This window comes from Anopheles bellator, chromosome X, assembly GCF_943735745.2.
Source record: "Anopheles bellator chromosome X, idAnoBellAS_SP24_06.2, whole genome shotgun sequence".
Lineage (NCBI taxonomy): Eukaryota > Metazoa > Arthropoda > Insecta > Diptera > Culicidae > Anopheles > Anopheles bellator.
The window spans coordinates 10,188,231-10,201,579 of record NC_071287.1 but is presented as its reverse complement, the minus strand read 5'-3'; positions in this window follow the sequence as shown (position 1 = coordinate 10,201,579).

The window sequence follows — 13,349 nt, the reverse complement described above, 5'->3', positions numbered from 1 at the left end:
TGTATATGCCCTAAGAGAATCACATATGGAGTAAATAATAGAAAAAGCCATAAAGGCAATATGTTTTGAATGGCCGTTTCATAGACTGCATAGAGACCCGGCGCCTCCTTATGTTTTCTTAATTGTTGGGAAATAGGAATTGTTTTCTTAAAATAAGCTTGGCGAATGAATTGGCTGGATTGGCTGATAAAAGTTGGTTTTAAAAAGCCATTTTTAGCACTTTTTCGACTCAGATGAATTCTCGGAATCTACGCAACATGGAAGGCTAAAAATTTGGATTTGTCACAAATAACTTATCTTTTTTACGAAAATATTTTCCCTTAGTTTTTAAAGTTGACTTATGAGCGCCTTTACCCCATAGTTTGAAGCGGTACTGTGGTTTCGATAACTTCGGTGTGATGACGATACCCGTCATCGGCAACCTGTCAGGCAGCGCCCTGTGATTCGCCATGGATGCGCCATATTTTACGGTTAAGATGAAGTGAAAAATTGGCATAAAAAAGCGAAACCATCCTTTTCCCGTTCGACGCTGCGGCTCTTTGGTCGCTGGCCAGAGTGAAGCTGCAGATAGTGCACACCATGTGCCCTGCCTTAAGGTATCGAAATTCTAGAAGGATACCCCCCCCGAGAACGCCACAGATAGCACATAAAATGTAAAGCAATGGCCCCGTGAAACATCGCATTTCCATTGTGACCCGCTGCGACCCGCTAGGAATCTGCCGCCACCCAGCATCGGATTAAGTGTGCTCCAATTTAACTCCAACTTGCGCACCATTAAGGCTCCCTGTTGAGCCACTCACACACACACATACACATCGATTTCGCACCCAGTCCACGTGTCCCAAAGCAATAGAAGAAAAGAGTGAAACACCCCAAATCGCTGACCTTCTTCAAGTCCATTCCGGAGGAAATGGTCACGAGTTGTCACGTCGAACAGAATGTTCTCAGGACCCGCAGCGTCCACCGCCTGACTGTCTGTCTGTCTGGCGTGGAGCCTGAAGACAGGTGACATTTCCACTCGTTGCCGTTTTTTTCTAATGGTTGTTAGCTTTCGCAACGTTCGCTACAACAATTTGTTCCCAGCTCCGGCACAGTCGATCGATCAATCAAAAGGTCTTCTCGAATGTGAAACTGACCGACTTCCGTCCAAGTACAGTGTATCGCGTTACACGCGTCATAATGTACTGCTCTTCGGCTTCGGTCAACAAGCCCCGGGCCGGATCCGGATCCCCCGTTTTCTGGGTCCGGCAGTCACTTACGGTGTTTACGGCGTGCGGGGGGCTCCCTGACATCTTAGGGACAAAATTATTACCAATTTCTGGCCCACACCGAGCGCACTCCGAACCACCCAACTGCTGCCCAACCACGCCATCGCCAAGAGGTGCAACAGTTCTTCGGGGAGCTAATTTCGTTTTACGACGGGACCAGATTGATAGGGCAAGCGCGCGCGAAAGTAACCGCACTAACCGAACTTCCGTTTTCGGGTGCTTTAAAAACTCCGGTCCCGGTGTGCGAACCAGATATCGAATAGCGAACACACAGCGCCGGGCTTGGCTTTGGGGTGTCGGCAAACCAACCGAGACCGACCGAGGGGATGGCAGATAAAATAAAACGATCGGTTCCGTCGGCGACGATTACCTCGAAAAGGACCGCGGCGTAAGAGGGTTCTTACGCATCCCATTCCCCCACCAAAAAAAAAAAAAATGAAATAAGATAAAATAAAGCAACCAACCAAAGCCCACCAGAGTGTGCCAGGAAAGCCGGAAAAGTGCTCGGTTCAGTACACCGCTGGTGGCCACATAGGACATAATCTTTCGCGCGTTGAAATACGGAGGACGATTAATGCCGGCATCCCTGCTCAGGGCGTGCTCCGCGTCTAAGGGTAAATATTAGGACGCGCGGAAAGTTGGGCCCACTTTAAAGGGTAACTCAATGATTATAAAATCTCACTAATTAAATTTATTCCAAGCCGGATGGTGGTGATTCCAGGAGCCCCAGCAAGTTGTTTACACTAACGACGACTGAAGAAATGAATGCGGGGAGCCTTATGGAAAATGGATAAAATTTTCCCGGTTAGAGCCGACATTTACTAGGCTGTTCAATAAGTTCGTTGCCTAGACAAGAAAAATACATTTTTACGGTTTAAAATACACTTACACATTCAGTATGGCCCCTTCCTAAACGTCAATGCTTTTCAAGGAGACTCTAATTTATAAATTCCATCCCTGGTTTGAAAAACTGAAAAAGACTACAAAATACGCTTCTGGAGCAGTTATGACGTCATGACTTTTGATGAAAAATGCTTTCCACGCATGATTTATTTGGGTCTGAAAACATATTGAAGTCGCTAAAGGCCAAACCTGATAAATATGATGGATACTCCAACAATTCGAACTTTAATTCATGGATTTTTGCCATTTTCAAAATGCTCTTGTAACAGGGTGCATTGCCCTGGTGAAAGACGATGTTTTTATTCTTCAAACCGGGTCTGTTTTCACGAATGTTCACTTCCTCATTTTCACGGTACCTATTTTATACACAGCTAAATCTCTTTAAGGTCTCTTTAATCTCGACGATTTTCCAATATTCTGTTTTTTACGATTGCATCTGTTGTGTCTTTTTTTTACGTTTCTGGCATGAATCGTCCTAAACGCTAGTACCACGACGTTACGAACTCAGAAACCCCATCTAACCACTTAATTGAAAGTGAAGAGTACTTATACACTTCCAGCATTTGTACATAAATCTCCTTTGCTTTTGAACCTTGACTTTGATGCTTGACTTTTTCGTTTGTAAAAAATACTGTGACACTGTTGAATACTATTGAATACTGTTGTAAAAAAAAATTAAGTGACCGATTGAAATGAAACTTCACATACGTTCATTTGAAGAGTGCACAAATATAACAAAAAATATGGACTCCTAGCATCGCCCTGTGTTATCGAGGCTACGAACTTATTGAACACCCCAGTACGTCACATTTTCCAGTATTTCTGTAAGCGAGTCTCCACTGAAGCAAATTCCCGGGTACTGAACAGTGCCCGAAGCTGAATCGACCGAATGAAGCCTGTGCAACCGTCAACCTACATAACAAAGGACAGCCATCTCTGGTTGCCACCGATCTGACTTTCCGAGTGCGAGAAAATTCTGTCCTTCGCCAGGCGATGGTGGTGGAAAATTGATTGCAATTGGTCCGTGCTGAAAATGAGCTCCCATCATGCTGCTACTGCTACTGTTGGCAGAGTTTCGCCCTGGCTTCGTGCTAAATGAACGATGAAATATTGCGATTCCGGGAAGCAATCGTTGAAAGCGAAGGGGCCCCGGAGGATAATATGGTGGACTTCCGATTTTCGGTTAGGCGTTTGGCTTGGCAATTCCAGCCAGCAAGGACTTCAAAATGCGATAGATAATTCGCTAGCCGGAACGCGCGTGACTGGCAGTGACTCAGACTACCATGTCAACCAAGGCCCTTCAAGTCGCGTGGCAGGACCCGCCTTGACCCTTGAGTAAACTGTGGGCCTTTGGGGCTCTTTTCGAGTGCACAATTGGCTGTTGATTCCTTTCGGAGAAGGATACACCGAATTCACAATACCGCGTAGGTCGGGCCCGTAAGTGATCAATTGAGATGTGGCGAGTTCGAACGATGGAATAATGGCGAAACACATACACGTTTAGGCGGGACGAGGTTCTAAGCTTCGCCACCACAAAAGCTCTCAAATGCCAATGGGATGGGGTGTAAGCAGGCGAAACAAACACCGGCAACCTATACGCAACGGGCTCCGATGCTCGAAACATGCTCGTAGAGTCTCGTCGTAGAGAAATCCTTTATTTTCGCAAAACAATCGAAGAGTGACGACATCACTCGCGGTTGCTACGTGACTGCACGGAACGCAAATAAAACTGACAGATAACTGCGTGCTGACAGCGTCCGGACGCGGAACGTGAGCTACTAGAACGCGTCCTTCAGTGTGGGCCCAAGGCAGCAACCAGTGCCAGTGCAAAGAGCTGTTACGATGAGCTGTTGCCGCGAAACACGTACCCGGGCGGCAATATGTTACAATATGGGCTGGGATATCCTACGACATACTCTTCATGGGGTCGCCGTAACGCGTAAGATCTGATGGTATTTAGACTTGCGAAAAACAAAGCCACAGAAGGAACCTGTTGAGAACGTTTTGAGGTACGTAGTACTCAAATTAGCAAATAACCCAAACATTGGTTGATTTACTTTTAGAGCATACCGAAATTGAAAAATGTAAAACCGTCAAAACTAGAGTTCATCAATGTAGAGAGCTGCGGTAGACCCAAAAAGGAGTACGAGTTTTGAGCCCCAAACTGTCTGCAGCGAAATCGTGGCGTGTCGATATTCAAATTACTCACTATATCTATGTACAGTGGATGGGGAAAAGAAGCTTACCTCCTGAACATTTGAACAATATGTGAAAATAGGAGTACATCTTCTTTTTGAATGGCTCTTTTGAGATGTTGAATTTTGATGTTCTGAGAGCAAAATTTAGGCGATTAAATGACATTTAGATGTAATCTGGTAGACTGGTGCAGCCATTTGGGGGGCATAGGTCAATTTGAGCCCGGCGAAAACAACCTTAGTTTAAGTTGGAAGCTTCAGCAAGTTTTCAGTTTTTCAAACCAATTTCCTTCGCCTTGCTCGGTAATAAAACAACGAGAGTGCAGTTTTTAAATTTATGAGCAATAATAACGTAATTTTTTACATTTTTTCATATTCAAAAAGAAAAAATTAGGGCTGATAATCGCGTGGTGAAGAATTCACAAGATATCTTACTGTTTCTGAGCTTGTAATATGGCAGAACCATCGAAACATTGCAAGTTAACCGATGAAGAACGTAAGTTAGTTATTAATTTTAATATTGGTGGTAAAAATAATAGAGATATTGTACGAACTTTCCACAAAAGTGAGCAATCAATCGGCAACATAATCAAGCTGTATGAAAATGAAGGTTGTGTTCATCATATTAAACCTACACTGCCTGGGAGGAATGGTATGCATTGCGGATACTAAGCTTGTTTTCGCCGAAGAGAAATTTAGCTTGTTCTAAATAATGTTTGGATAAAATTTGTCTCGTGTATCAATCACCCCTAACTACAACAAATCTATCATTCACACATCTTATCTAATGGCTTTGATTGATTTTTGATTGACTAAAGTATCCTTTTCGTCCTCATATTTCCTGAAATCTTTTGTGTTGTTGAACCAAGCTTCTTTCGCCATCCCCCGGCTGAGGTGAGTGCAGGAAAGCTAATGAAACTTACACTACACGACTACCGTTTGCTTCACTACTTATTGACCCATCCCATAACCGATATAGTTTTTACCTTAACCCCTTTTTGCATGAGGCCCCAGATTAATCGGGGAACACCGAACCTTGAGCCATGAGTCGGCCGAGAGATGCAAAGTCGCGTCGGTTCCGTCTCGGTCAGGAACACTTTTCGGCGCTGGGTCAAATTATCAAACTTTTCGCCATAGGCAAAACTGATTGAAGGCGGATTATGGGCCTTGTGAAGCCCCTGTTACTCCGAGCTCCCGAAGATGTTTCCCGAGTTGCGCGTGTCGCATACCACGAAGTCTATAGCTTCGTTTGATTACTGGCGTGGGGATCCTTACGGCATTCCGAGGTTGGTATCGTTTCGAGAGCACCCATACAGAGAATGCATCAATAAGCCTATCAGGCCGGAAGCGGACCGGATTCTAGTCTTCAATATTCTAATCAGGTCTCCGTCTCCTGGTTGCACGTACGGCCTGCTGGCGACGCTGGCGGCGCTGATAGCTTTTTGTCAAGTTTTGGCTATTTGGGTTATGGGGTAGGAAAGAGACTAAATTTCCGCAATGTATGCGATTTTTAGCACTGGTTACCATGGTCACTGCAACGTCTGAGACGTCTTAGCCCGCTCAGTTCAGTTCAGGCGTGCCATTTGCGTGGCAATTCTTGCTGTCCCGCTGCCATTCCTGCGAACGTGACGCCTGGAGTCCGTGGAAACAGTTGGCCCAACAGCAGCAGCTGTATAGGTATGCCCTTCGTTGAAGGTGATTGAAGGTAGGCATTTCGATAGGGTAGGCTGCTGTTGCGCTGCTACACAAAGCAGTACGTTTGGGGCACGTGTAGTTCGCCACGACCCGAGCCGTTCGAACTGCTACCGCTTCGGTGGACTGCTCCGAGTGGCACAGAGCAGAACCATTTAGCGTTCTTTCGCACAGAGCCTGCCATTCAGCCAGTGTTTTGGGCGCGTGTGCTTGACACGCACGCACGGTTTTGGTCCCATGAAAGGTGGGGAATTGTGTCTCGAGCAACGCCCTGTCACTGGGGATGTGTTTCGAAACTGCGTTCGGGTGCTCTCTTTTCTCTGCGCCTCGAGCCTCAAAGAGTTCGGCTGTGTATTCGGCTTCAGAGCGAGCCATAATCATTCGGAACGGAAAATGCACTTAACCGCAATCCACTCGTTCATCATTATCCTTCGCCGTCGCCTGCGGTACTTGCGTTACGCTTCTTTTGAATTAATTATCATCGGTACGCACATGGAAATTAGGCGCGTATGTGCTTGGGTGGGTGACGGAAGGACTTTCTTTTAGGATCCGTGAACTGTGAAACTGTTGTCTATCCCGGCCTGCCAAGTACACACAACGGCCATTGTGCCCGTCAGCTAGCGCTGGGGGCCTGGGACCGTTGTTCCCCGGCAACGCCTCTTTCATGTTGGCGATGTTGCCCTCCTCCCCAACCACACGCCGCCGCTGGGTTCATTTATCAACGATTCCTGCGCAGGGCTGCTGCCAACCGGCGTGCTGCCGTTAATACCGGTAATGGAAACATTACAGCGATAAGGCCCGGCCACAGCTTGCGGGACCGCGAACGTATGGCCGTATGGTCATGTCAATGCCGAACGGATTGGGACAGAATTAATTGGAAATCTATCGCGCCCGATGCGACCAGACGAGTATTTTTGTGTGTAGGGTCGACGTTAGTGGTCCCCCCCAAGTGTGTTTCGATTTTGAACTACCGATTACTTGTGACTTGTAAAACGTTAAACTTTATTATGGAAGTTGTAATCGTCTAGTAAAAAAGTTTTACAATTACGAAATGGGACGACAAACGCTATGCAGAAAGCTGGGAAGTATAAGGCTGGTGAAAAAGTAATCCATTATTTTCTCGGTAGATGACTTTATTGATCGATATCTCGTGAAGTATCGATCGTACAGTTTCAAGTTTTGGGCTCGTTGTATAGTTTATACGAGGGCTGATCAAAAATTTTCGCGACATTTGAATTTCCGCGGGTCATGTATAACCGATTTTCGATTTTCAACTTTTCGATTGCGTTCGAGTTCTTAATTTCGTCTTTCACATACAATTTGATAAAGATTCTTTGTCATCATTTTTTTGGCAGAGACAAAATTCGACGATGAGCCAAAACACGTCGAAGCAAAACAGCTATCAAAAATTGACTGATAACTCAAAATGGTCTAACTTTTCACCATAAGTCACTAACATGTATAGCAACCTAACACCACAAAAATTAAAAATCGGATATACGTAGCCCTAGATAATGCAAATGTCGGGAAAACTTTTGATCAGCCCTCGTACTTTACACATAAAAAGATGCTTTCAATATTTATGGTTTGTTCCATTCGTTTGTGAGTTACAGGGTGTAAACAATTGAAGTCACAAAAAAAAAAAGTTTTTTAATTTTTTTTTTGAAAAAGTGCCAAAATTCAAGCTAGCACGCTCAAATTTAGCATGGTGTTTATGGTGCCGATACTCTAACACCTAGGTAGGTGAAATTTTGTCTTCGTTGTTCCCTTTTCAGTTATTTTCGATGTTAAAGATGCATCTCGCCCAGGCAATCCCGTCATCGAAAATGACGACAAAATCACAGAAGGTCAAGGTCAGATCGGCATGTTAGCAGTCGGAGCATCAGTCAGGAGGTGAAGATTAACTATCCAATAGTTTTAAGCCATTTGCACAAAGCTGGATTCACAAAGAAGCTCGATGTTTGGGTACCACACGAATTAACACAAAAAAAGGGATGGATCGAATTTCCATTTGCGAAGTTTTGGCCGAACGGAATAAAATCGACCCACTTCTTAAACTTATGGGTACTGGGGATGAGAAATGGGATACATACGACAATACTGTGTGAAAATGATCGTGATCTAAGCGCGTTGAAGCATCTTACCCGGTGGTCAAACCAGGACTTACGGACAGTAAGGTTCTACTGGGTATACGGTGGGACTTGAAAGGAATCGTTTATTACGAATGGCTTCCGTGTAGCCATACACTAAATTGAGATCTCTACTGTCCATGACTGCACAGTTCGAAGCTACTAATTGACAAGAAAGGGGCCAGAATTGGCCAACAGAAGATATGCTGAGTTCCATTCAGGACAACGCAATGTCACACACATCTTTAGTGGCTCGCCAGAAAGTCCGGGAACTTGATTGGAAAGTTTTAATGCATCCACCGTATAGTCCGGACCTTGCACCAAGCGATTGACACATTTTTGCGCGCATTACCAAATTTACTGAATGATGAAAAATTGAGATCAAGAAAGCAGTGTGAAAGAAAAAAATGCTGGAGTTCTTCGCCAATTCGACGACCAAGACTTCTGTCTATAAGAGAGGCAACAAATTGCCTACAAAACGGTGCATATTTGACGCAAATGGGATCATCCGAACATCTTAAAGACAGTTTTGAATGTCACCTAAAAATAATGGATTACTTTTTCCCCAGCCTTATATTAAAAACCTATAAAACCCCCATTTTTCTTCGAAAATTGAAGAAGGAGCCGCAAAAATAAAGAAGCTGGAAAGTGTCTGGTCTAGTTAATGGGGTACTATACTTAGAGTACTGGGACCTTTTGGTCGGCACTTTTTCAACGCGGAGCCCAAGGTCCGTTGCCACTGCGTGTGTCCTTCCAAGCAGGACCAAGCAGGTTCGTTGGTATGCTTGATTTTGTTTGGTACTTCTGTTTCGCTCGCGAACAATTCGCGCGAGCCTTCAAGCCTCCAGCCACCCATCTAACGTAACGCTAACGAGGGGTTTGATTAGTTAATCACAGGCCGCAATTTATCATCGTTCGGAGCCGAAGTGACCTCCCCTCCCTGCCCTCCGCCACTTCGTGGCGCATCGCGTTCGGTTTCGGGTTCGATTTAATGACAGCGATTTTATGTTTAAGTGGCCGCCTGCCCGACCATCCTGCGCACTGGTCCAGCCAACCCGGACCGAAAGAAGGCTTAATTAGCTGAAGGCCCCCGGGGGTGGGTGCGAAGCGCGGGGAGCTTTTTTAAAGACCGGTGACTCTCGCGTGATAAGCCTCTCACACCTCCGGGCGGCTGGAGCGCAGAAACCGAGCGGTGGGTCCGAATGAAGATGGGCGATGGACGAAAATGATTACAAATTTACTTCAATGAATTAACAACTTTGTCCAGGGCGACCGGGCGGAAGTAGCGAGCCTAGCGGGCGCAAGAAGAGCACGGACAACATCCGGAATGATGATCGGAAAGTCGGAAGCAAAAAGCGAAGCCAGCGGCCGAGCGGTGGGAGCCTCGCGATTCGTGCGGCTGATAACCCGTAATTTGGAAGCGCGTTTGCCCGTACTCAACTAGATTAACAACCAATATATTCGATTGTCGGCCGAACCGCGTGGGCCCGCGCATCACCGTTGATGGACAGGGTGTCATGTAGTTGGATCGGGTTTTTTTTTTCTGTCTGTAATGCTGCCGTCATTACTCTCGTGCGCTTTCGGCCGACCATACACACAAACACAGGACAAGGGTCAAAAGGACCCGATTCGAGGACGGACACACACATACACTCGGGGTACCCACCTGGGGATCCTAGCTGGTCGGGCGTTCCGCGTTCGTCACCTCGGACCACATTGACGTCGGCTTGTGGGGCGTGCACCACACCGGCGGTGGGCGCGTGTGTTTTGGCAGTCAAGTGTCAACAAGCCACTAACCGGCGGCAATGAGCACGACCCGGACCCGACACCCGGTCCGGTAAACTGTTGAGGTTTGATTGGCACAAGTTGATGGGGTATACCCGTACCGAAGCGCCGAAGCGGACACGTGGTTTCGAGGCGCAACGAAACTACTCACGCCACGGCTGGCCTGGGGCTCGTGAGCCAACCTTTCGGAAGGACAACAATTCGAAACTTGTTACGGCAATCAACGACGGCACACGGTCACCAACGACCTGGGGCAGCACTAGGGCACTGCGACTTTACGCACCAGAACCGAGAGCACAGCACACGATGTGTACGGTGCGAAGCGAAGTGAGCGAAACGCTTGCTGAACGCACGGAAGCGTGTACCGAACTGCGGGACTGTGAATTCCGTCAGCCTGCCCAGACCGACAGCGACGACGACGACGACGACGACGACAGCGACGACAGCGACGGACGCACTCTCGCTCGCTCGCTCATTTTCCCGCCCAGTCTTTCTCGTACCATCAATCGGTCGTCGCTCTGGGTCATTTGCTTCATGTCCACCCGCCGGTGCTACTGGGTGCTAATTTACTAACTCTCCCTCTCTCTCTCTCTATTTTTGTTTTTGGGATTTTTCTATACGGTGTTAGTATCATTTTCCACATTTCCCGTTCGTATCACTTTCCAATATCTTTCATCTTCATTCCTATTTCATCGCATCTCTTCCCTGTCGCCTGGTTTTCTCTAGTTCTCTATTTATTTGTTTGTTTGTTATTTAATTTTCCCTTTCATTAAAATTCGCTTTTTTTCTTCATTTCATATTCCTGCTCTTGCCTGCCTCTGTGTTACGATCCTTCATCTCTCTGTTTCGTTCTCCAATCCAATCATTGACGTTGTCCCTTTGCCTTTCCTGGTTTTGTCTGCTATCTTTCTCATCTTTCTTTCTCATCTATCTTTCTTGCTCCTTTTTCCTTTCTTACTGCTACTCTTTATCATGTTTCTCTCATTTGTATCTATTTACCTTTCTTTATCGTTTATCGTTGCTCTTTTGTCTTCTTCTCAATCATTTGTCTCTCACTTCTGGTGGTTTTTCACTCGGGCGCCATTGTTGCGTAATGAACTTTGTCCATCCGCCCCCCCCGCCCGGAAACAGATTGTATCGGACGTTTGAAGGGTAGCGCGAGTCATTGGGTGCTAGGATCACTTCTCCATTCCCGAGCGTTATCCGGTTTGCAGGTTTCGGCGCCCTTTTCGTTCATTTCCATTCAAACCCGGGTATGAACCCAGCGCCGGGACCTGCTGCTGTCAACGCTTGAGTCCACCTGTGAACTGGAACACTTGTTGGTGGCTTGGCGGTTGAAAGCGTTGATGCTGAGAGCTCCACGTGCCCCTCTCACCCTCAAGTGGTTCTTTGTCGTCCACGGATGGTGCGTTTTGTAGGGGACTGTGTATAGATCCTATTGTCCTCGCGCTGTCCTCGCGACCTTCTTGATCCGAAATTCGACAAACTTTGACAAACATCATCACGGGGTGACATTGTCGGGGTGGATTAGCCTTCGTAAGTGCTACCCTTTCATGCCAAACACCCACCCCCTTTGCACAAATCACCCTTCCCTCGACACCTTCCTAGGTCCGGGGGGCCACAATAGGCTGTTGATGTTTTGCATGTGGGGGCACATTACAATGCATTACTTTCGGTTGGCAATGGGCTATGTTTGGTCGTATCAAGAACCGTTTGTGGCGAGTAATTGGAGATCTCGGCTCGGTCCGTTATTTTTCGGGCGCAAGGACTTACAGCGAAGCGAACCCAAGCAATATGATAAAGGCGTTGGCCACCATGTAGGCTTCCGTGTTCCGGAACTTCCAGTTCCTGCGAATACCGCGTGTGCTTTCGGCATCGTTTTTGCAGCGGAAAAACAAAATTGGGGAAAACAAACAACCAACTTTCCTTCCGCTCTCTGGAGCTCTCTCTCACTCTCTTACCCTTCCCATAAGGCTCTGAGTTAGGTACTCTCTATTCCACCGGTTCTGTGTCACCAATCAGTTAGCTTAGCCAGCCCGAATAATTGATGCCCTCTAAGTGCAATTATTTAGATTGCCCACTCGTAGGCGTTGACAAGAGCGCCAACCGGAAGCACTGGGCTGGTTCTGAAAGCTGTACAAATTTTGTTTCTGAAATGAGAAATGGATTTTGGAAACGTGTACAAATGTAACCATTCCCTGGATCTGGATTACAGTATCCATCGCCCGCAAGCAATGACAGTCTATAAATATATTCGATTGCTACCGCAGGCATCGTCGATGACGGCTGGCGTGACGACTGTCGTTTTAGCGAATCGGTCTCAAAGTAACCTAACAGGGCCCATTCCGGGGGCTTCCGTTTGGATACTAGAAATGTCCCAGGGTGAGCTGGCGAACAGAGAAGTTTTCTAGCTTACGGCGAAAGGCCTCCATCATTAAACGGGAGCTTCAACGCGAGTCATGCCGCGGTCGTCACCCGGCGCACCGCAATGGTTATGGAGTGCATTACGCTAAATGAAGTCAGCTTAATTGAAACAGCAGGAAATAACCGGCAACCGGCTGCTATCCGATGGCGTATCTCGCGGTGAGTCAACCGCTACTCAATCAGTAAGGTATCTGCGACGTGGAACACATTTTCCGCAGATATACACTCAGGAAATACTTCCTATTGAACCCGTAGACTAAAACCCGAAGATAGGATGTAGAATGATTGATTCAAGACCCCAGAGCGGTCTTGAACTGCAGCCAGAGACAATATTAATGTTTGTTGCTTTCTGTAACGGTGTGTTTTTACGGACGGGTTTTGTTGGCCCTCATGCCACGCCGGTATCGGAAATCGAGCCCATGGCCAGCTGGCTGCGTGACACCGACGACACCGTTACCAACTGCTCCGATCAACGGGGGCGCCTCCGATGCTTATTAGAGGCAGGGTTGATGTGTGACGATGCTTTCCACATTACCGTCGTCCGATGCATGCTGCTGCCGCGGCCGCTAACCTTATCCCCCACCAATCCACACAAACTATTAATCGATGCAATATCGGCGATGTCGCCTTGAAAATGCGAACCATTGGGGAGGATGGTGATCGTGTTGCGGTGCAACACGTGGTGTGATCGAGCAGTGCCTCTCTGTCTCTTTCGCTCTCGATGCAAAAAATCGGTCAACGGTCGAAAAAGCGTACGCGATTATCATACACCGTTCGAAAGAGAAAAGTAAGATCCGCGAAGATGCTTATTATATTTGGTGACGGTACACTAATGGGAGCGTGAAGTTTCGGTGCACGTCAGTCACTAATCAGTCGCGCGCGTTGGACACAGTATTGTTGAAACCTTACTCCATTTACTTACGAACGCACCGTGGAGTAGCTAACGATGCGTG